Source organism: Canis lupus, chromosome 13 (assembly GCF_011100685.1).
Source record: "Canis lupus familiaris isolate Mischka breed German Shepherd chromosome 13, alternate assembly UU_Cfam_GSD_1.0, whole genome shotgun sequence".
Classification (NCBI taxonomy): domain Eukaryota; kingdom Metazoa; phylum Chordata; class Mammalia; order Carnivora; family Canidae; genus Canis; species Canis lupus.
In genome coordinates this window covers 18,509,460-18,533,368 of record NC_049234.1, presented here as the reverse complement: position 1 = coordinate 18,533,368, position 23,909 = coordinate 18,509,460, and the positions used below count along the sequence as shown (strand labels likewise).

Below are 23,909 nucleotides of genomic sequence, written 5' to 3'. Positions count from 1 at the left end.
ATCATCAGGACCACCTGAAAATTGTTAAAAATGCAGATTCCTGGACCGATTTATTGAGAAGCTGGGGAAGAGGACAGAAACTTGTATTTTCAATAAGTTCCAAAGAAACTTACCACATTGAAATTAGAGAATTTCTGAAGTCAAGAGTAGCATATAGGTGGTGCAAACCACTTACAACTGCCATGGCTAGCACTGAGACACCAAACTAGGTTTTCTTTTTTTTTTTTTTTTTTTCAAACTAGGTTTTCTTAATCACAAGTAAGGGAAACTGGTACTACTTAGTTTAACAGAATAATTGGAAGGGTGGGATATTGGGTTGAATGATGGTGCTCTCCAAAAATATCTTCACATCATAACCTCCAGAGCCTTTGTTACTTTAATTAGGAAAAGGGTCTGGGGATTCCCGGGTGGCTCAGCAGTTTAGCACCGGCCTTCAGCCCAGGGCATGATCCTGGAGTCCTGGAATCGAGGCCCATGTTGGGCTCCCTGCATGGAGCCTGCTTCTCCCTCTGCCTCTCTCTATATATCTCTCATGAATAAATAAATCAAATTTTAAAAAGAAAAAAAAAAAGGGTCTTTATAAGATGTAATTAAGGATCTTGAGATGAGGAAATCATCCTGGTAGGCCCAAAATCAAACTCCTGGGATAGAGACTCTGGTTGTCCTAGAATGGGACTGGTGTAAAGAAATGGCCAGTGCAGGTCTGTCTTTTTCAGTTCCCGAAAAGGGGATGTCACTGTGAGCATGGTTGATTCCATCTCATCATTTTGTGGGTTACAAACGTCAAAACCATGACTTACAGTATAATGTTGTTGCTGATCAGCCCTACCTTTGTAAAATCACATCAGTTATGACCACTTTGACAGAAGGGCAGATCCAGGTAAACACCAGAGAAACGCATAAATCTGGGGAAATAAAAAGCAGAAATGAAGTCAAGAGGCTCAAACTCAGAGAATCAGAATCCCAACATCACTTGAAGTGAAAACAATTGTAGGAATTAAGTGTTGAAGGTATAAGCAGCTGAACAAGAGTTAACAAGAAGCCTGTGTTTCTCCTTCAGAAGCTCTAGTGCTTCCATCAGAGTTCCTATTAACAGAAAATAAAATGACCTACTCACACCGGGTAGGCTTGAGAAACATTTGAAAGTTAATGGCATCAAGTATAAATCACTGAAATGCCAATTTCTTTGGCTTTCCTGGTTGTTGCTTTGGGTTCACTCTACCTCAACCTTCTCCTCCAAGGGAAATATGGCAGGTGACTTCACATCCATTTCTCTTTTTCTAAAACTTAATTTTAAAACAACATCAGATTTATAGAATCACTGAAAAGACAGTGTATAGTATCCCTAGTGAGCTATTTTGTAAAGTATGACTCAATTTCAGTCTTTCTGATGTTTTCTCATGAATGGACTGATGTTAGGGATCTGGAGAATATCATGTGGGTAATGGCCCTTCTCATATATCATATCATATCAGGGGCCAGTGATATCAGCAAGACTAATTACTGTTGATATTAACCTTTGTAACTGAATTATTTTTTAATTTAAATTCAATTAGCCAACATATAGTACGTCATTAGTTTCAGATGTAGAGTTCAGTAATTCATCTGTTGCTTGTAACACCCAAAGCTCATCATATCACGTGCCCTTCTTAATTCCCATCACCCAGTTACCCCATCCCCTCATCCACCTTCCCTCCAGCAACCCTGTTTGTTTTCTAGAGTCAAGAGTCTTTCATCGTTTGTCTCCCTCTCTTATTTCCTCCCATTCAGTTTTTCCTCCCTTCCCCTATTATCCTCTGCTCTATTTCTTATATTCCTTATACGAGTGAAAGCATATAATTGTCTTTCTCTGATTGACTTATTTTGCTCAGCGTTATTACTCCCCAGTTCCATCCATGTTGATGTAAATGGTAAGATTTCATCCTCTTTGATGGCTGAATAATATTCCATGATGTACATATATATCTTCTTTATCCATTCATCTGTTGATGGACATCTGGGTTCTTTCCAAAATTTGGCTATTGTGGACATTGCTGCTATAAACATTAAAGTGCAGGTGCCCCTTCATATCACTACATTTGTATCTTTGTGGTAAATACCTACTAGTGCAATTGCTGGGTTATAGGGTAGGTCTATTTTTAACTTCTTGAGGAAACTCCACTCTGTTTTCCAGAGTGGATGCACCAGCTTGCATTCCCACCGACAGTGTAAGAGGGTTCCACTTTCTCCACATCCTCACCAACATTTGTTTTCTGACTTATTAATTTTAGCCATTCTCACTGGTGTAAAGTGTTATCTCATAGTAGTTTTGATTTGTATTTCCCTGATGACAAGTGATGTTGAGCATTTTTCATGTTTCTGTTGACCATTTTCATGTTTTCCTTAGAGAAATGTGCGTTCATGTCTTCTGCCTATTTCTTGAGTGGATTATTTATTTTCTGGGTGTTAGGTTTGATAAGTACTTTATAGATCTTAGATACTAGCCCTTTAGCTGAGTTAATTTCTATATAAGATGTGAGATATGTATTGAAGCCCCCCCCATCTGCCACCTTCTTAACATATGATCCTCCTTCTGTTCCAACATGATTTATTGAAAAGACTAGCATTTTTCCACTTAAATGCCTTTGAATCTGTGTTAAAAATCAGATGATTATATTGTGTGAGTCACTTCCAGATTCTCTATTCTATTCCATTTATTTGTAAATCTATCCTTTCACCTGATATACTGTCTTAATTACTTGTACTTTATAGTAAAGCTGAAAATTATTTCTGATGATTACTCTATTACATGGGAGTATACTAGCTTTCCTTGCCTTTTTCTATGTCTTATCATTTTTTTGTTAAAAGTCAAATATGTTGTGTAGATCAGTAGAAACTGGGGAAAATAGTTTATATACCTGGATATGGGCATGCTTTTCCTTCTGCTAGAATTATAAAGGAAGGTTTTGCATTAATCCAGTTAGTAATTCACTTATCTTGTCAATTAATTTCTTTTCTTCTTCTTTTCCTTTCTTCTTGCAATGGTTATACTCAGTACATCAGGGGTTTCAAATTCCTATAGATAGCTTGTTTCTAGGGTGGTGGATGTGTATCAGAGCAATGCCTGTTTGAGTTTTAGATCTTCCCCATGAGCTGTTCCTCAAAAGCTTCTATCTGCATATTCTTGTTCCTTTCCCATTCCTTTCCCAGTAGCATCTTGCTGTTACTGTCATTTGAAGTCTGCCAGTTGTGCGTTCACTTAATCCTGACCTTGTCCCAAGACTAGACTTTTTCTCACCTTCTGTTCCTTTTCTTCAGTTGTAATGAGTGTTCACCAATGTTCTAGAGCTAGTGGGTTTTCCCTTTCCCCTGCTATATTAATATTTTTATTCTTATGGGTGAGGGGTCTTACCCACCTCCCTACAGGGCTACTGCCCCTCCCTCCAAGATCCTGTGGTTCTTCCCTACCTATTCTGTGAATACTCAATGGGATTCATGGAGAAAGAGCCTGCAGAAGTGTTGGAGGAAGTCATCAAGTGGACCTGCTCTGGTTGACCTGTTAGTTGGACAAAGGTAATTAGAGGCTCCTCACTTAATCCCTGTCCTTGAAATGTAAATTCTTCCCACCATTCCCACAGTGGAGGCCATTTCTAGGATGTGGCCCCAAGAAAGCAATGTGTCAATGGGACTATAGGGACTGAATACATAACAGAACCCCAGTCAGGTCTCCTAAACTTTAAGAATCTGATGCGCAGGTGTAGAGATCTACTCATCTTGTAGCTGCCCAAGACTAGCCTTGTATATAATTCCCTTGCTTATTAAGCCTGCTATCTACCACCTAGAGTGGTCTTTCTTTAGTCTTTCCTTGCCCTCTGTATATGGGGACCAATTTCAGATTTCACCTGAGAAGCTGCCAAGGTTGCAAAGCAACAAAAAGTGTGCCGACTCCTCCAGTTTCTGCAGCACCCAGTTCTACACTATTCCACCAGCCCACACATAGCCTTCATCAACTTTTCAGCTATCCTAGTGAGCTCTTCTTATTTGTGTCCCATTGCATCTGCTCCAAGTAAGCACATATTCATATGTCCTCTCTCCCTGGAATCACTTTCTCTTTTCAGATTTTGGGCCAGTTATTTGTTCCGTGACCTCAGGGGTCTAATGAGTGCTTGTTTGTTTGCTTTAAATTAAGACTATTTTTTAAGAGAAGTTTTAAGTTCACAGAAGAATTAAAAGGAAGGTACAGAGATTTCTCACATACTTCCTGCCCTTGCACATGCATAGCTTCCTTTACTCTCAACATCATTTACCACAGCAGTGCATTTGTTATAACTGATGAACCTACCTGGACACATCATTATCACTCAAAGTCCACAGTTTACATTAGGGTTCACTCTTGGTGGTGTACGTCCAATCGATTTTTTTAAGTCACAAAGTTGAATTTAGTTTGGTTATTTGTAAGATTGAGAACATCACCAATTCTAGCTCTCTGCATTCTTCGCAGGAAGAAGTTAGAACCTGGTCAATTCTGCTGTTTAAAAACTTGATGTGAAAGATCAGATGGGAATTCAAACTATCCTCATTTAATCCAGATCAACTGTATCCTCTTGTTGATCCAGAACCTTACACAGTTGTAAAGTATTTTTGATGGGTTGGTATTATGGACTAAAGAATACAGACCAAGAAATGGTTTTGAAATCCTGATTCTAGACCAGTCATGTAAAATATTCCAGGAAGTTTTTACTTACTAATCATGGTTTTCTATTCTATTTTGTTAAGCCTCTTATTCAATAGACCATCTTTAGTATTTTATTCATATACTGAAAATCTAATTTGTTAATCCACTGAAAATAATATTTTTGTGTGCCAAATTGTAGTACTCAGTACAGTGCACTTTATACCAGTTCTAAGCAAGAGATATAGTGGCAAACTATCATTACTCCCAGGAGCATAGTCTTGGGTTGTTCTAATTTACTATTTGTGAAACTATCTCTGTCAAATACAGTGGTGTTTATGCTCAGTGCTCAGGTGCAGAAATAGGTGTGAGGGAAAGGAAGAGCCCTAGAACAGAGAACTCTATGCATTTTGCCAATGCAGAGACCAATAGCCCTAGGAGTAGCTCCTTTTCAAATGTTTAGCATCATTGGAGATGTTTCCTAAACAGTTGTCCAAACTCAATCTGAGATATAAACTTTTACTATTCTCTTCTCTTGATCAAAGTTCAAAACAGCAGCTGCTATCAGTTCAATAAATATAATTATGATTGTTGATATTGAATACAACCATATGCTCTAATTCTTTGACTTTCTTGCTGTTATTTTCCAAATTTATCTCTCCTCAAATCTAGGAAACTATAAAACAGGGATTTAACAGTGATATTAAGCAGCAGCAATGATCTCTGCCACTGAGTTTAAATACATCTGTCCTGAAGATGGCTAGAATCGAGTTGGAGAGACAGGATCTATATATGAGAGAGTAATTGCTAATACCAGACAGGATATACTTAGTACCAATTGAATTGCATAAACATGGCACATTCATCAAATGTCATCTCTGAAGCCCAGGGCAGACCAAGAAGCAATAACTTCAACTTAGTCCTGTAGGCACATCTAGGCATAGAGAATGAGGTGGGATGTAGACATAAGGAATTGTATTAGAAAAGCCATACAGGCTAAAATGTACATAACATGTTGAGGAAACATTGTCTAGACTCATGTAGTTTACCTAAAAATTCAAAGTGTACTATAAAATAAGCTCAAATTAGTTTATTGGTAGCATCCAGTGGGCTGTAAAATTAACTGCTCATCTACACAGAACTCTTCAGTTTAGTCTGGTAACATTAGGGAACTGCTGTCTCCCATCCCACCCCCAATTCAACCACATAGTTCCAATGGAGCCTGACAATAACTGCCTCTCTTTCTGTACCCCCAACTCTTCCTATTGCTACCCCCAAGGTATTCAGTAAGAGACCTTCCTTATGATGTGTGCATTTGGAATTACTTAAAGAAAATTTTTTTCTGTCCAATGGAAATCTATAGAAGTGTGAGGCTAAAGTTGCCAGAGGCCACAAAGAATGGAAGCTATCAGAGAGAACAAGGAAGAGAGACAAGCAAGGAATCCTGATGATGTTCAAGTCCCTGGTTCTAGCCACATATTTTCTTCCTACTATTTAGTTTTGTGAATCATTGGCTTTCCCTTTTCCCCCAAGCTAGTTTCTGTAATTCATAAACAGGAGCCCTGACTAATATATAGAGTAAGTAAGAGGTCTTTGAATGTCAGACAAAGGTGTGTGGATTAGAGGAGCTGTGATGCTTGCCAGGTTCCATCTGAGAACACTTAATTAGATAATATTCACCTATAAACACAATAGGAACCATTAAAGTTTTAAGAAAGATTTTGATGTTTGCAAAAGTAGAATTTTAAGAAGATTATTCTGACGGGAGTGAATAAAATGGATTGGAGCAGGAATAGGTTAGAGATTATTAAACCAGATGAGTTTGACTATTAGAATAGTTCAGCCATGAGGTAAGTAGGCAACCCAGACTGCAGGTGGGAGCCCAGAGTGGAAAGGAAAGATCACAGTAAAAACCATTAATCTTTCCAGGAGAGTCATCAGAGGAAGAGCACCATCACTGGGCATTTGGTTATGACTAATGGATTGAGATTCTGTCCTTTTCCAAATATTTAATACAAAATAAGTCTCCCATTTCCTTGGGTTTTCTTGAGTCTTTTCCCAGGGAAATCCACCTCATCTTTTGAGACACAAAAGCTTAAGTCATATTTCCACAAAAATCCTTCTAACTAAAACAAAGACATCTTCCAAATTGACATTTCAATAGCAATTTTGGTTTTTCATGACTCACTGACTTCAGACAAGAGGAGGTAAACAGGACAGATCATGCATAAAACCTGTGTCGTTCTCATGCAATCATAGGTTTCTGAAAGACATGAGGTCATCTATTCATCTCTCCTGCCTTGGTCCAGCCATTCCTAAACCATCCTGGAAAGTGATAACCTTGTATTTAAGCATTTTTAAAGCATCTTATTGCTACAGTGATTCCCTTAACACACATACACACACGTACATACACACACAAGCACATCACACATGTGCACAGATATGAACACACAGCATATATGTATGTGCACACATGCATGCATACACATGAACACAGCACACACAGACACCAGAACCCAATTTCTGCACTTAATAGCTCTCACTCTGACATCGAGATTGGGCAAAATGGTTTGTTTAATGGAAACTTTTACTTTCTTGGAATTTTAGAGCAGGTGGCCTTTAATTCAACCTACTGTTTACCAAACTTAACCTAATCATGAGGATCACTTGGGATGTTTATTCAAAATGTACATTCTCTAGCATCCTCCCAGAATGATTCTGAGTCATGGGTCAGGACTCGGGTGCCAGAATTCTTATTGGGCAATTTTGGAAAACATTATATCTAATCCTTAAGAATCCAAATGAGGCTGCAAGAAATTAAGTTGCACAGCTTCTATCAGAACTCGGAGTTTCTCAGTCCTATCAAGACTCTTGTTTTACTTTATGCTTTTCCTAACAAAGATGGGGAACCACCAGCTTTCTCTCTGGAGTGTGTTTAATCCCATCATGTATGTGCCTATCCTTGCATTTAGCACCTGACAATTTAACTGTCTCCCTTGATGCTGATATTATGGTAATGATATCAACAGCAATAATAATAATAATCACTATAACTTATTAAATGCTTTTCTGTTAGATATGGGTCCATTTAGGTTGTTAGAAAACAATGTTTTATAAAGGCAAAAGCTAGGAAGTGACTGATTCATCTGATTTGCCATTGTTTCTACATTGACCTTGGTACTCACAGTAAATGTCATTTATTGAGAACTTGTGAGGAACAAAGTCCCACCCTTAAGACTATTACAGACATCATCTCATTATATCCCAGTAACCCAGTTATCAAATCACCATCATCATTTTACTAGAAGCCAACAGCCTTCAGCTGACTTCCCCTAACATCCACCATTCTTTCATTTGGGATTTATATTATTATATTGTGTTTGGACTGGGTATATTTGCCTGATCTAGTCCCAGCTATCTCAAGTCTTATACATCCTTCCAATGACCAACCCCAATTGCACCTTTAGATTTAAGCTTGAGGTATCAAACATCACTCCTGAGATAGAGAGCAAGAGTCAAGAAGAAGAAGAAGAAGAAAAAAAAAAACCCACAATTTGAAAAACAGAAATCCACTAGCCAGGAATCCAAGAGTAATGGTTTTGCATGGAAAACTCCATCTGTTTTTTGTGGGATCTGGATCAGATTTTTCCCTCCAGCCACGAGAATATGCCACTCAAAAGGATCTGCCTTGGATGGTGACAAGATGTACTCTGCCATTAAGCACTCGTGGCAAGGAAAGCATCCAGGATTTGCTTACTAAGAGAGGATGGCAAAAGAAGTAAGCTTTGCTAAAGCCTCCAGAATAAATTTTTGTTTAAACCCAACCATGGAGTTAAGACTGGGTATAAAAAAGACTTAAAGCCAACAGACTGGCACTTGGGTGTAGCTGGCACTATATCTTTCCCTAATTATTTGAAAATATGCTGTTGACTAAGCCACATTTAAAGAATAGGGAATATCATAATGAAGTTTCTAGAAAAAATAAAATGGGGTCCGGGAATAAAAGAAAAATAAGAGCAGATTCTACCTAGAAATAAGTAGCTGTCTTTCTCAGAAGTGGGTCCATGTGAGTTAATAAACCTTCAGTAAAAGAAAAAAGGGATTAGGAGACACGCCTAATTTTAAATCCTGTCTCTTCTCCTAAATGGTGTGATTGGTTTGGGGCTCAGCCTTCCTGTCTGCACCATTGATAGAATAAAACCTCAGAAGCTTATCTGGTCATTCCACATAAGTTTCTATCACAGTACTTGGCATAATAAACAAGTGTTTTTAAAAACTTATTCCTTCATAAGACATAAATTCACACGAGGGATGACACCCAACCATTTTGTGTGATTGTTTGAGGGAAATGATAAATGGGCGTTCCTCCAGGAAACTATGCTGGTCATTTGGTTCAGAGCCGTAACCACTTCACCACAAAATGGAAGAGAGGGCAAGTCAGGAGGAGGCAGTTGAGGGGACAAGAAGGCATTTACAGGCCTGGGTTTTATTCTGGGCCCCAGACATGCTGGGCCTCCCTAGGCAAGTCAGTGAATACCACTATGGTATTCCAATGGGAATGGTGCTGTTCAGAGTATACAGAGTATAGACACAGTGCACCTGCAGCAAGATGGGTTTTGACAAATGTGGCACCAAGCTATTGCAGAAATCATAGAGAGAGTAGATGCAGGCATTGTAGGGATGTTTTCCCTTCACAGGCACAGCAGACATTGTGAATTTTTCAATTAAAGTAAGACCCTCTTTAAGATGAAACTCTCTAACAGCCACTGACATTTGAGAGGTTGAGTCAGCATATCCCCCCAAAGTCAGATAGTTCACTGAATGTTCAGTGAAGCCACATCAATCACTTTGACTTCCTTTTGATGAACTGTATAAAAGAAAATCTCGCTCAGAAGGAACCATTCCAATTGGAAATAATCTTAAAGGACAGCTGAAAGTAACATTCACGGAATACCTGTCGTGCCAATATCTTACCTTTTTATGTTCATTCTCTTAACAGCTTTACAAATTAGGCCTTAATACTCCCATTTTAAAGATAAAGGGCTATGGCCCAAAGACAATAAGTTAGATGCCCACCATTTCATTGCAAGTGAATAACAGAAACTCCATTTTGTCTTTTAGAATCCGATATTTCATTCTATCACACTGGCTCAAAGACATTAGGGAAGTCAGAATGGTCAATTAAGAAGCAAGGTGTGAGTATTTTAATGTTGTATTTAATGTCCTCAGCATTTTCTTTTGGCCTTGGTGTTGAGGAGAAATTAGTTTCACACAATTATTGAGTTTTGCCCACAGACATTTATGCCATGCAGTATCCACCTATTCTGTTTCCACCCCAAGTAGGTGAACAGAAATTCAATTCTGACAGTAACAAGCCAGAGGTAGCACAGACCTCATAGGTTAAGTCTTCCACAAGACTGCCTCCATTTCAGAAGTTAGCCACCAGACAGCCACAAGCCTCAGGGTTCTTCAGGCCATGAAAACTTCTGACAGACTAGATACAAAAAAAGGGGGGTTCCCATGCCCCCAGATTCAATGATTTGCTGGAATGACTCTCAGAACTCAGGAAACACTATACTTATGATTATACTTTTTATAAAGGATACTCCTAAGGCTAAGATCTGGAAGGGTCCCAGATATGGAGCTTCTGTGCTCTCTCCCTGGAGAATCAGATGTGCATCACCCTCCCAGCACAGCAATAATGTGTTTACAAACCAGAAAGCTCCACTGTCTGGAGTTTTTATTGGGGTTTCATTACATGAGCATGATTGATTGAACTCAATTTCCAGCCCTTCTCCATGCCACAGATGTAGATTGCTCAAAGTCCCAACTCTCTAAAAATTATCTAGGGGCCTACCTTGAGCCATTTCATTAGCATAAAAACAGTATTATTTATTACTTGGGATAGTCCAAGGATTAGAGTATCCCTTCCATGAACAAAGGCCAATCAAATTCTATATTATATGTCATTGTTCTATCCCATCCCACTTAGACCAAATTTGTTCTGTTTTCTAGCACCTTCAATTCTGTCAGGGGCACTACCAACCACCCTTTAAGTCTGCCACAGCTGAGAATTTGGAGCTGTCTTTGACTGTTTTTCCTTTGCTCTTCTCAAGTAGCGTGATTTCCCTTGGGTTGATTTTCTTCTCCAGGTTTCCTGGATTCATCCTCTCCTCAAGTTCTCCTACCATTGTTACCACAGCCATTCAGAATTCAAACCCTCAGGTTGTTGTGGAGCTTCTTAACCGATCTGTCTATCCCACATTCATTTACTTTAATACTTCTTGCACACAACTATCAGATCAATCTTCCTTAAACATCCAAGTAATTAGAGGTGATTTGTTCCTTTAAGCATCTTGAATGAGGATCTGTTTTCTCTGTGCTCTAAGGTCCCCTGTGACATTATGCTTCCTTGCCTTTTGCTCAAAGCAGAGATCAGAAAAACCATCACTGTGCCAAATAGTCTTGAGGAAAAGTACACAAGTAACTGGAATGAGCACTGATTCTAGAGTCCAAAAGGTTTGGGTTTGAATCATGATGCAACTGTAGGCTACAGATGCCTACCATTGTAGATGCACTGTATAGGGCAGAGATGTACGGTGTGGCAGTATATAGATACTTAAATACAGAAAATCAAATCTGCAGTTAAATGGGTATTTTTCACACTCACCACACATTTCTCTAAACTCTTCCTTTTTAAGACACCTATGCTAATTTCTTATTGATGCTGAAACAAATTACCATGAACAGGGGTTTAAACAATATGAATTCATTTTCTTATAGTATTGGAGGTCAGAAGTCCAGAATGAGTTTCATTAGACTAAACTCAAGATGTTGTCAAGGCTGTGTTCATCCTGGATGCTCTGGGGTAGCATCTGTTTCCTTATCTTTTCCAGTTCAAGGCCACCTGTACTCCTTAAGTCTGTTCTCCATCTTCAAAGCCCTCTAAATCAGGCCAAGTCCTTCTCATGTTACCACCTCTCTGGTTCTCCTTCCTCTGCCTATTTTTTCCACAGTTAAGGACCCATGTGAGTACATGGGGTCCACCTGAACAATCCAAACTAACTCCCCATTTTAACATCAGCTAATTAACAACCTTAATGTATCCACACCCCTACTTCCCTTTTGTCATATAAGGTAACATATTCAGAAGTCCCTGAGATTAGGAAACAGACATCTTTGGCAAGGGGAGGGCATTATTCTGTCTCATACTAAGTTCAGGTGAAGTATTACCTAGGAAGCTTATCCTAATGACTCTCATTTGTTTTGCTCTCTTTCCTATAGTTCAGTAGTTTTCAATTTTGTCACCTGTGACACTTTAAAAAATATTGATGTCTTGGTTCCATTCTTGAGACTGGTGGGGGGTTAAATTGGTCCATGGTGTGACCTGAGCAAAGGACATTTTTGCAAAGCTCTCCCACTGACTCTAAAGTGCACCCAAGGTTGAGAACCACTGCTCCAGTAAATGTCTGTGTTTTCATCTTATCTCTCAATGTAGAGAGGAGGTATATCACATGATAATTAAAAGGAAGACTGCAGAATGCCTATATTCATACCTCTTGGCTCCACTTCTAACTAGTGGTCAAAACTTGAGCTATTTAAGCAATCCCTTGGTGCCTCTGATTCTTCATTTGTAAACTGGGAGGAATAAAAAGGCCTCCTAGCTTTGCTGATAAGGTTGAATGACATAATGTATATAAAAGGGTTTAGTGAGGCACATGCCTTATCTTTGAAACTCATCTAGAAGCTCTGACTGGACATAACCAACCGCTCTTTCTGTGGTTCTCAAAAAATACTTGTTATTTGATGGACAGAAAACAAGCAAGTGTGGCCAAACCACATGATTGCAGCTCTTTGAGCCATAAATCTTATTTTAGTTTATTTTTAGAATCATTTTGTCATATCTTCATTCTCCAAATATCTTCAACCAGTGTAGGCTGAATTCACGTTAGAATCTTTCTGGAAGCTTTTTAAAAGCTTCAGCCTCAGGGTCCAGCTCCCCCCCTCCTCCCTGAGATATTAACTGACACCCAGACATCAGTATCTTTTAGTCCTTCAGGTAATTATAATACAGAGCAAGGGATTAGAATCTCAGACCTGGACTAGATCTCTACAACTGTTGCATTCTGAGTACATGTAACAAAAGTAATGACTTATGCCTGGGAATGCCATGGTGGGTCTACTGACTGGGAAAGAGTGTAGTAAAAAGGAAGTAGGAAACAGAAGGGATTTAAAAAGTTGTAGTGTAGTAGGAAGGGAGGGAGGGAAGAAGGGAGGGAGAGGGGGAGAGGGGGAGAGAGAGAGAGAGAGAGAAAGCAGACACAGAGAAAGTAAGGAAAGAAAGATGGTCAAGTATACCTAAAATTTATCTCTGGATGACGTGTTAGTATTCATGCTATGTATTAACTATGCTCTTCTACCCCAACTGGGCCTTATGGAGAGATTGGTATCCACAGAAAGAGTTTCATTAGAGTGGAGACTCTATGTCCTTCCAACAGTGTGTACTCATATTTCAACAAACCCAAATTCAACAGCTGCACAGATTTGTTCTGTGGCCACTGAGGTAGGTAGTACTAGAAGTTGTGTAAAAAAAGACTAAGCTGAAAGTTTGGGGCTATTCCTTAATAGCCCCTGGGTAGTACACAGGTCACTATGGGGACCGCAAGGAACGTGAGTCAGAGGAGAAAATTACTCAAGCAAGTTGCCCAATCTCCTAACATCCGGTGGTGGAGAAAGTCTCTAAGTAACCTCAAGGTGACTCCCAGGCAGGTGGCCAGAGCACAAAGAAATTTCCTATCTGCTGTAAAAGGATCTATAGCAAAAATTACGTCACAACTCGAATTTACATATCTACTTATAACGTAGAAAATTCTTCCCCACTTATGATCTTATCTGATTTTTTTTTCCAGTGGGGAAAAAAAAACACCTTTGTAAGATACATGGGTTAAATATTATCGCCATACTGGAGATGATAACTTAAGTCTTAGGCAGTGAGTGACTGATAGAGATAATCCTATCTCCTTTATGGATGCACTTTTCCTTAAGAAAAGAATAATTAATCATGGCATAAATGATTACAGATATACTGTAAGTATTTAAAAACCATTTGTCAAGGTGCTGAAAATCAGGACCAGTAGGGTACAGTGAGGCTCCATCTAAGAAGGAAAATGAGCCTGGGGAGGTGTTTTGATATGGAATAACAGCAATTTCCACTGGGAAATGGAAATTTAAAATCAACAGTATATTTCCCTGCAAAAAAAGATTATACATAACATATAACTACATATATATTTCTGCAGTGAACATGAAATTTCATTTACCAAATGTTATCATGTTAAAAGTCAGACATTTTGTTAATACTAGTTACTGATTATTAAATATCTGAATAGCAGAATAAGACAAGGTTCTTGACATGCATTAACAATCGAGTCCTAACAACTGCCCAACAATATAGGTCATTATTACAAGATTATTCTCCATTCATGTTCAAGGAGACTGAGGCCCACCCAGCCAAGGCCCCACAGCTCGCGGATGGCAGAGCCATGATTCAGACCCAGGTCGCTCTGACTCCCAGCTCATGCTTTTTCCACTGCTCTATGCCATCTCTTCTAAGCCCATAATTAAGCAAAATAATATACTCTTCACAAATGAAAAGATCTCATGCACGAAAGTGACGAGACAACTTTTGGTTGATGGGCTTCCAAATATGCAGTGGATCCTTTTTCTGGAAACCGCATTTGGCATAAGGGGGCCTAAAGTCCAGACAGTTTTCATGACGTAACTCAAGGTCTCCGTGAATGTTAGCCTTGAGTCTGAAATAGCTCTGAGCCCTCCCATCCTGGCATCTTCCCTGCAACGCCCCCTAGTACCCCCAGCCGAGCTCAGACTGCCCACAGGATTTGCAGGTGGGTGAGTTGACAATGCTGGTGGGGTTTGAAACAAGGTACATCATGATCCCCTTCTTCATCCCAGTAACTATTTCCAATGCTCTCACTCTCCCTTGGAGCTTATTCTCGGCTCTGTAGGACTTCATGTTTGTTTGTTTTGCCTTCAGGTTTAAAAAGGAGTCTTAGCAGCAGTTCAAGACCTTTATAAAATTAATCTGTCATTACTTAGAGCCATCCAGAGGGCTGCTGAAAAGGAATGACACTCTGCGAGGTGGTGCCTGAGACCAGATTTTGAGTGTGATCTGGTTTTGCATAAAACTCATTTTCATGGTGTTTCTCTTATATCCAATCCCACTTACCTTGTCTTAATCAAAGAGCATCTTCCCTCAAGTCCTAAAGTCAGCCAAGAGTACACCCCATGGTTCTTATCATACCCAACAGCCTTACCTGTGAGGCCCAGTGATCCTGCAGCTCTGGTTGCTCAGCAGGTCACTGCCTCCCTCAGTCTTCCTTGGTCCCATGCCTTGTCTTCCTTGAGACCCTTTCCTACCAGGGCTTAGTTTCTGTCAAAATGGAAGCAATAAAAAGGAGTGAATAGGGACACTGGAATTCCAGACCAAAGAACCCACTCTGAGTTTACTTCCTGCTTCCCTCAATCAGCTGATGTGGGTGACCAGGGACTAGTCACTTACCTGTTGGAGACTCCTTTTCTCACATATAAAGCAGAGATCACAGTAGTACGTCCTACTTATCTCACAGACCTATAGGAAGGATCAGAAGAGACAGCAGACAAAAAACAATTCAGTAAAATGTGAGGTAAGCATTAGTTCCTTCACTGCTGCTCCTGTGACTGGAGACTGCCTCCTGGAGCTGCCCTTGACACTGGGGAGGCAAAACTGGAAGTGAATTATCATATGTTGCCATGTGATGGGATAAGGTGTAGAGTGTCAAGGGGGCCTGGAGGAGGGATCCTGGGTGATGTCTGGGATAGGGGACACAGCCAGATTCCAGGAAGAATTCACAGAGGAAGTCAGATTTGAGCCAGGCCATGATGGCTGAATGGGCGTTCTCTGAGAAAACAAAGAAACAAAGAGCGTCTCAGGACAAAAGACCAGCACATATAAAGAACTGCTTATGGTAACATAAATTTCCGTCACCTTAGTCCCAGGAAGGCCACAATGGCTTTAAGCAGAAAGTGGAATAATAAGAAGCATGTTTAAGAAAGATTATTTTAGAGGCAGTGGTGCAAGGAAAACAAGAGAAAAGTTAGTTTTTGTTGCTACTATTATTATTATAAGAGATGATCTCTCCTGTGGGCCTGAATAGAGATTAAGTATGATTTAAGAGTTCAATTGTCCTCTGCATGAAAGAAACATCGTGAACCCTGGGGCAAGACTGGGAGGGGCAAAGAGGCATTGGCCTTCCTTTCAAGGTCAGGTGACATGCCAGAGTAGGATAAAGACTCTCTTTCTAGAGAGTGGAGATTCCTACTGTCAGTAACCTCAAAAAAGAGTTGATTCTGGAAAAAGAAATGGAGCCCAGGATGACAAAATTCATCTCTGAGCCTGGACTCCATGAAGTCTAGATAAGTTCAAAGACAAAGATAGTCCTGGAGATGCCACGAGACCCCTGAGAGGGACCCCAGGAGAACGCACTTGGGTCTATCATGCCTGAGTGTCTCCACATCAAACAGCAGTGTATTTCCCCCTGATTTAATCCCCATCTCTTATCCCAGAGCCATCAGCCATGTCATGAAAACTTGTTAACTAACTAGTCTCAGCTGTATCCAAAGAAAAATGAAGCTCATCCAGACCGGGACCATGGATGATAGTGAAAAGCAGTGAGGATAATGGTCAATGTTTATCAAGCCAAGAATGAAGAGTTAGGAGCTTAGGTGGATTACCTTATTATCTCAACAATCCTGAGATTACAGAACTGCAGTTAACTTCATTTTACAGTTAAGAAATCTAAGGTTTAGTGTGGTTAGAGAATGTGCGCAAATCACACAGCTTATATGCAACATTCTGTCTCCAAAGCTAATTCCGCTGCTACCCTGGACTATCTCCAAACTTTGGTCCAAGTGAGCAATGGCTGTACCCATGCATGGAGTGGAAACAACGGAGACTGGTAGTGTCGTGAGGAGCAATCTCAGACGGAGCAGCTGTGGTGGGTCCATGGCCAAAAGATGCAAGTGCAGGTAACAACGCACATTAATACTGGGACAGTAGGAGATGTGGCCTAAGGCTGCTCTGAGAGCCAAAAGAAAGGTCAGGAAACATCGAAATGAAGACTAAGCCCCTGTTCACACTGATAAGCAGCACCAAGCGGCCAGACTTAGCCTATCCAATGCGGCCATCTTGATGCTTACCAGTTGATGAGGCCTGAGGGACTTCCAATTTATCATTATATGGCCACGAGTATTGTTTTCACAGAGGAAAAGAAGAGGAAAATATCAAGAACTTATTAAGTGGCCCATAATCAAATTTCAAACTTGAAAATTCCTGAGAAAAAAACTATTCTACGTGGACCTAAACAAATTACACGCTGATAGCATGCTGTTTGTAGAGCCCTCTGACTTAATCTGCTGTTCTATTATCAACTCCACTGTTACTAATGGATTTTCTTTGGAACTCAATTCTAGCAGAGCAAGGAAGAAACTGGCAGCAGCACAAGAAGCTGCTTTAAAGGCAAATAACATCAATATCTACCCCTGGGGCCTCAAAGACATGTGGTTACCTTCAAAACTAGTCCCAAGGGAGCTCTCTGGAGTCTTATCCTCTCCAGATAAGGCTTCTTCACTTCCATAATCTCAATAGAACATTCTACAGTTCACAGATGACCTTCCCACTATAACTCTTCCAAATAATGTAGGCGCATCTCAAGTTCCTTACCCCTCAAAAGGTAGAAATCTAAATCAGCAGCAGCACGACAGCATCTGGAAGGTTGTTAGAAATGCAAAATCTCAGGCCCCACCAAAGACATAATAAATCAGAATCCTCATTGAACAAGATCCCCAGGTGATTTGCGTGCATGTTACATGAAGAAGCATAGTGGAAGATTGCCTGAGATCTCTGAGTATCAGGCACCACATAGGATATAATATCTGTATTACAACATTGACTTGAGTATGGGTTTGTATGGCTCAAATAATTAGTGAATCCATTAACTATGGACATCTCAACATGTGTCCCTTGCTCTTGCTTTGCTAAGCACTAGAGGTGATAGCAAAAAAAAAAAAAAAAGAAAAACAAAAAATAGCCAAGATATGATCCCTATTGACAGCAAGCTTACAATTCTGTTGGAGAAAGAAAATATACATACGTTCAGAATTACCTTTCAGAAAGGAAAAACGACCCTGTCACTGCTCAGCATAAAATAACCAGGATTCACCAATGTCAACAGGATTAAGTCTATACTGCAGCAGAGCATCAGAGGCCTTTCAAGAGCCTGGAGCAAACCTTTCTCCCAGACCTCATCCATGGCCACTGCCTTTCCTCTGGTGCTTTGCCTCAGCCACACTGACCCTGAAGATCCTAGAATATGCAGACCTTGCTCCCATCCCCATGCTTTGCCCTTGCCGAAAGACGCCACCCCTTTCTGCCCTTCCCCCTTCTTATGATCACTCCATAGAATTCTATAGACTTATCCCTTCTGTGATAACCTTTCCTTTGGCTTCAAATTTTAAGGAATTTTCTTTCTTGCATATTCCCATTGCAAGTTCTGTTTTTGACTGTCTTGTAGGTATAAGGTCTAGTTGAAAGAAATAAAAATGGTCTATGAAACAGCTATAAATCAGTGACGCAATCCATCAAATCACTGTCTCCACCTCAAGCACACCTAAGAGCCCATTCCCAGGATCAAAGTGCCCTAATTCTTCTCCCTCAGACTTCCCTGCAGATCATCTCACCTACTGGCTAAGCCCTGTGGGAACTAGAGGATCTCAGTCCTAGGCCTGGGATATCCTTCCACACCTCTTTCATTTGGGAGACTCCTGCTCATCCTTTATTTATTTTTTTAAGATTTTACTTATTTATTTGAGAGAGAGAGAGAGTGAGCGAGAGCACAAGAGCTGCGTGAGGGGTATAGGGAGAAGCAGACTGCCTGCTGAGCGGCGAGCCCAATACCGGGCTTGATCCTGGAACCCTGGGATCCTGACCTGACCAAAGGCAAATGCTTAACTGAGCCACCCAGGCACCCCTGCTCATCCTTTATATCTTGTCTCAAATGCAACATTACTTAGAAAGCTTCTCCACTTCCCAGAAGTATGTTGGTCCTTCTCATCTGTGATCCAACAACACTTTGTATTTGTCTCTATCTAAAAACTGATCTGGTTGATTGTGTATCTTTGCTTGCCTGTCTCTTCCACCTGACGCAGTATTTCTAGGACAGAGACTTATCTTCTATGGCATGAGTAGGACTGCTTGTGTATTCTCAGTGTTCTGCAAATGTCTGGCACAAAATAGACCAGTGCTTCCTAACACTGCTAATTAATCATCAGAATCAACCACATGTCACTTAAAAATTCACATGCCTGCGCTTCATCCCAAAAGATCCTGCTTCTATAAGTTTAGGATAGGGTTCAGGCATCTTTATTTTTCAAATGCTCCCCTGATAATTCTGACCTGCAACCAAGATTTAGAAATACTGCAGGAGGCCCTTATCAAAGTCTGTTAGTGATGGAATTATCCATCCTCTACCCCTGGGTATGCTCACTACTTTTCTAGATAAACCTGAGGTACCTTGATTGGATTGCCTTGGTCCTTTCTGGCTACATATACACCTTATACCTATCCACATCCTGATATCACTGCACTGATAGTAAGTAGTATATGTATGTAAGGGCTCAGTTGTTGTGTGTGGCCATCTCTATGTGTAATAGGAGGCAAAGAAGAATAGGATGAGTATGTAATTACAGGAGAATAATGGCAGAGATCTTGCAGGTACACCTTGTCTCCTCTGTCCAATGTTCCCAAGATATCATGTCCCTACCTCTACAACACCATCCCTTAACTTTCCTGGTATGGGCATATCTGTGCTTAAACTAGACTGCCCCTGCCAGACTCCCTGCAGCTCTTCTCTTTGGCGCTGTAATCTCAACTCCTATCTCAGTGCCTGCCACATAATAAGTGCTCAATAAAGGTTTGATGACTCCCTGACTCTACACAGACCAAATAACTGAATGAATAAATGAGTGAAAAAGAGGATTTGGATAGATAGATGGAAAAGAACAGGAGTGGGGATTCAGAATCAAGGCGTTCATGGGTCTAGAGAAGAGAATGAGATTGGTATGTGATTAAGACAACAAGTAAGAGTTTTTGAATATAGCTCCTCTTCTTTGGAGAAAGAGGCCTTTGTGGTTCCTTCCTTGGGATTCTAACAATGGACTGCTGTACTGTGCAGGAGGGAGCTGTTCTGGAGTCAGGTAGAGTTATTCCTAAGTCTGCCATAGAATTTCTATGTTGCTATCAATAAAGGAAAGAAGGAAAATGAAAGGGAATATTTACTTGGCATCTATTTTGTGCCTGACGCTTTGCATATGCTGTCTCCCTGGGCAGCAGTGACAGCTTCTTGTGCTATTACTGCCCTCTTTCTGCTGATGGAAATTAAAGTAAAAGAGTTTAAATGACTCTGACAACTTGTTCTTTTCCCTGCGTACTTTACTGCTTCCATTCACCTAAGCTATCTGGGCCTCTGCTTCTGTGACCTGAAAATGAATGGATTGTGTTAGATTATATCTTAGGTCTTTTTAGTTCTAAAATCAATGGGTTTACCTTTGCTGTGGGGTTTCTCAACCTTGAGGCAACTTTCTTTGAAGCCTGTCTATTTCTTAGTACCATACTAGGCGTCATTCAATAATTGCTTACTAAATGCAAGAATTGAGTTTAATCACCTGGGCAGCTCTGGGAGATAGACAGTATAACATTTTGCTCTAGCTGAGAAACGTTTGCTCACCGTCCCTGAACAAACCTTGCATATTCTTATTTTTTCACTTTTGCCCGTAATTTGCTCTCCACTTATCAAAATTCTACTCTGTCTTAAAAGTCTAACTTGATTTACCTCTTCCACAAAGGCCTCCCTGGTTGCCAATGAAACCAGCTAACATGGAAGGAAGGATGGGGTTATTGCAGTTGATTTACCAACAAAGTCAGTCACATCTCAAGCTTGGGCTGCTCCATAATTAGGGAATGGGTGATGGGAGGCAAACTCAGAGTCCAATATGTTTCCTCAAGGGGATTTAAAGAAAGAATAGTCCAGGGGTGCCTCAGTGGCTCAGTTGGTTAGACATCTGCCTTTGGCTCAGGATCATGATCCCCTGGTCCCATGGTCCTGGGATCAAGCCCCAGGTTGGGCTCCTGGCTTAGCCTGCTTCTCCTTCTCCCCCTTCTCCTCACTGTTTGTGCTCTCTCTCTTTCAAATGAACAAAATCTTTATCATATATATATATATATATATATATATATATATATGAAAAAAAAAAGAACGGTTCTAAATTGCTCTTCCCTAGATTCTCTGGGCTTTAAAGGACCCCCATTATCACCTTAGAAATAAAATGACTATATCTAGTTTAAAAACTTCTATTACTTCTAGCTTTTACAATTCTTTACAAACTGTTCACAACCTCTGCCATCACATACCATTAAATCTGCATACACCCAGCTCCCTCACATGGAAGATGTCTCTCTGCCTGGGGTAGTGGTGGAAAATCACTGAAGAGGACTGACTTTATGCATTACATCTCTGTCTGTGGACATCCTCAAGAGGTCAGGTCACTATCCATGCAAGCAGAATCACCTGCTTTATGGAAATATTTCTTCTTTTTAATATAGCTTTGTTCATTCTTAGTAAAACAAGATGTAATTAGCATTTCTTAGCCACAACCAACAAAACTGAAATGCTTACTCTCAAGTATACACACATACTATGATCTCCGACATCCAACACAGATGACTAAAGAATATGTTAAATATTCTGGCTCACTGTGCTATATGAATCATAGTGAGCTTTAAAAATCAGACAACAGTTTTTGTCCTTTGTAGGTTATCACTTAACATTTGCTCACTTTTGTATCCCTGATATATGGCACAGTGACAAAATGAGGCATTCAGTAAATATTTGTTGACTAAAACCAACAATCAATGGATTCATCTCTACTTCTTTTATTTTTCTCTTTTCTAATATGACAGAAAATGTGTCATCAATATAATAAACACATTAATTTCACACTGGAAAATCTGAGTCACATAATGGAAGAAACCTGTGTCCCTAGGGCTTTGCTAATGTTTCTGTAGTTATACTTGCAATTCATCTGTTTTTACACTCCCCTCTCCTCTACTGAACATGTGTTTTTTAAGGGAGGTGACTGTCTTACTCATCTCTGTATCATCAACATTTATTACAGTCCCCAGCTCATAATAAGTTTAGTAGTTGTTTATTAAATGAGTGAGCAAATATATTTCTAAAATGATTGCTGTGCCTACATTGACTTCCTGGCCCCTCCTAGTCCCTATCCTAGTTTTTTTTTAGAATTCTCAGCTACTTCTCTGTTGTATTTAGACAAGCAGCTTGCGGGAAAATTAGAAGTAAATCCCTTTTACAAAAAGTAGAAACTCTTGATAGGAATAATTTTTAAATGTTTTTTAAATCACAAAATTGTAATGCTTGAAGGAACATCACAAATCTTTCAAACATGAATAATATATTGAAAAACCTATCTAGCAATAAGGTGAAATTGGTATATCTTATGATATATTATAAATGAATACTTAGAAAAAGACACATGAACAATCAATACACAGGAGAAATTAAAATGCAAGGGATAAGCACATAGAAAATCTTTCATATAGATATTAGTAGGGAGTTTGGGAGGTTATAAGAATTCTCATGCTCTGCTCATAGGAATACAGACTGGTGTTGCCACTCAGAAGAGCCAACTGGCATTACTGGCTTTATATGCATATAACCTAAAATCCCCCCACACCTCCTCATGGCTGACAGCCTCTCCATGGCGTCCTGCCCACTGCTCCCTTGAGTGTATTCAATAAACTTCTATTTCCCTTGGTTCTGCCCTACGTGAATTCTTTCACCACCCATGCCACAGCTTCTACCCAATAGTCACCCCACATCTGGGGGCTTTCATCCAATTGAGAGACACCCCATTTATAAAGGCACTACAGAAAACTGTAGGATTCTTCCGAGAGACAAACAGATTTGACCAAATGAGAAGGCATACCATGATCTTGGATGGAAAGAACTGATGTCAATTCCTTCTAAATCACTCTATAAGTGTAGTGTCATTTTACTAAATACACCAACAGGTTTATTTGGGAAACAAAGAGCAAATTCCAAAGCCAATACAAAAGAATAAATAAGAATATCCGGAGCAATTCTAAAAAAGAAGAATATTGAGAAGGGACAACCTTTAGTAGATGTTAAAATATCGTATAAAGCAAAATAATCTGCAAGATATATGATGGATAGATGAAGAGACAGACCCAATAAATAGAAAATAACTCAAAAAATGGCCTCAGATGTACACTGGGATTAAGCATATCATAAAGGTGGCATTTCAAATCAATGAGGAATAGAAGGATTATTCAGTAAATGGTACAAAATAACTAGATGGCCACTGAAAGAAAAGTCTAGTGAGATCAATAATTTAAAAATGAACCTATAAAAGTTCCAGAAAACACTGTAGTGATTTTTGATATACAATCTCTAAGTGGAAGAGGTCTTTCTAAACATGATATAAAAACCAGAAGTAATAAAACCAAAAAAAAAGTGAAAATTTGACAATAAAAAATCTGGACATAGCAAAACCTACAGTAACCAAAGTCAGAAATTGTCAACAGCAAAACAAGAAAAATATTTGCATTTTATATCTTAGGGAAAAAAGAGCCAATTTCCCTAATACTTAAAAAAAACCTCCCATAAACATTAAGACCAACAATCCAATAGAAAAATTAAAGGAGTATTTAGAGAAAAATAATAGCCCTTAAACATACGTAATTATGTTCAAACTTTTTAGAAGATAAATGCAAATACAAATTATGGTGAGATACCATTCCCACCCATTATATTAGGAAATACTTTAAAAATGTGTTAGGGGTACCTGGGTAGCTCAGTGGTTGAGTGTCTGCCTTTGGCTCAAGTCATGATCTCGGGGTCCTGGGATCGAGTTCCGCAGGGAGCCTGCTTCTCCCTCTGCCTATGTCTCTGTGCCCCCCCATGTGTGTCTCTCATGAATAAATAAATAAAATCTTTAAAAATTTTTTAATAAAAATAAACAAAAATTTGTTAATACATGGGTTGTCAAGAATGTAGGGAAACAGCCACTCTCCTACACTGCTGGTAAGAATGTAAATTAGTAG

The 23,909-nt window shown here is 39.7% G+C and overlaps 1 long non-coding RNA gene across 2 annotated transcripts in view; it reads right to left on the bottom strand.

The window, feature by feature from the left end:
• The window catches only part of LOC119865399, a 259,911-nt gene that overhangs the window by 1,289 nt on the left and 234,713 nt on the right, over positions 1-23,909 (bottom strand). Inside the window, exons 1-3 of one of the 2 annotated variants that reach the window (XR_005368588.1) lie at positions 15,234-15,304; positions 14,989-15,104; positions 830-905 (exon numbers count right to left, since the gene is read on the bottom strand). This is a non-coding gene — a long non-coding RNA (uncharacterized LOC119865399). Of the gene's footprint in view, positions 1-829; positions 906-14,988; positions 15,105-15,233; positions 15,305-23,909 lie in introns of those variants that run through there. The other variant, XR_005368589.1, reaches the window with a different exon arrangement.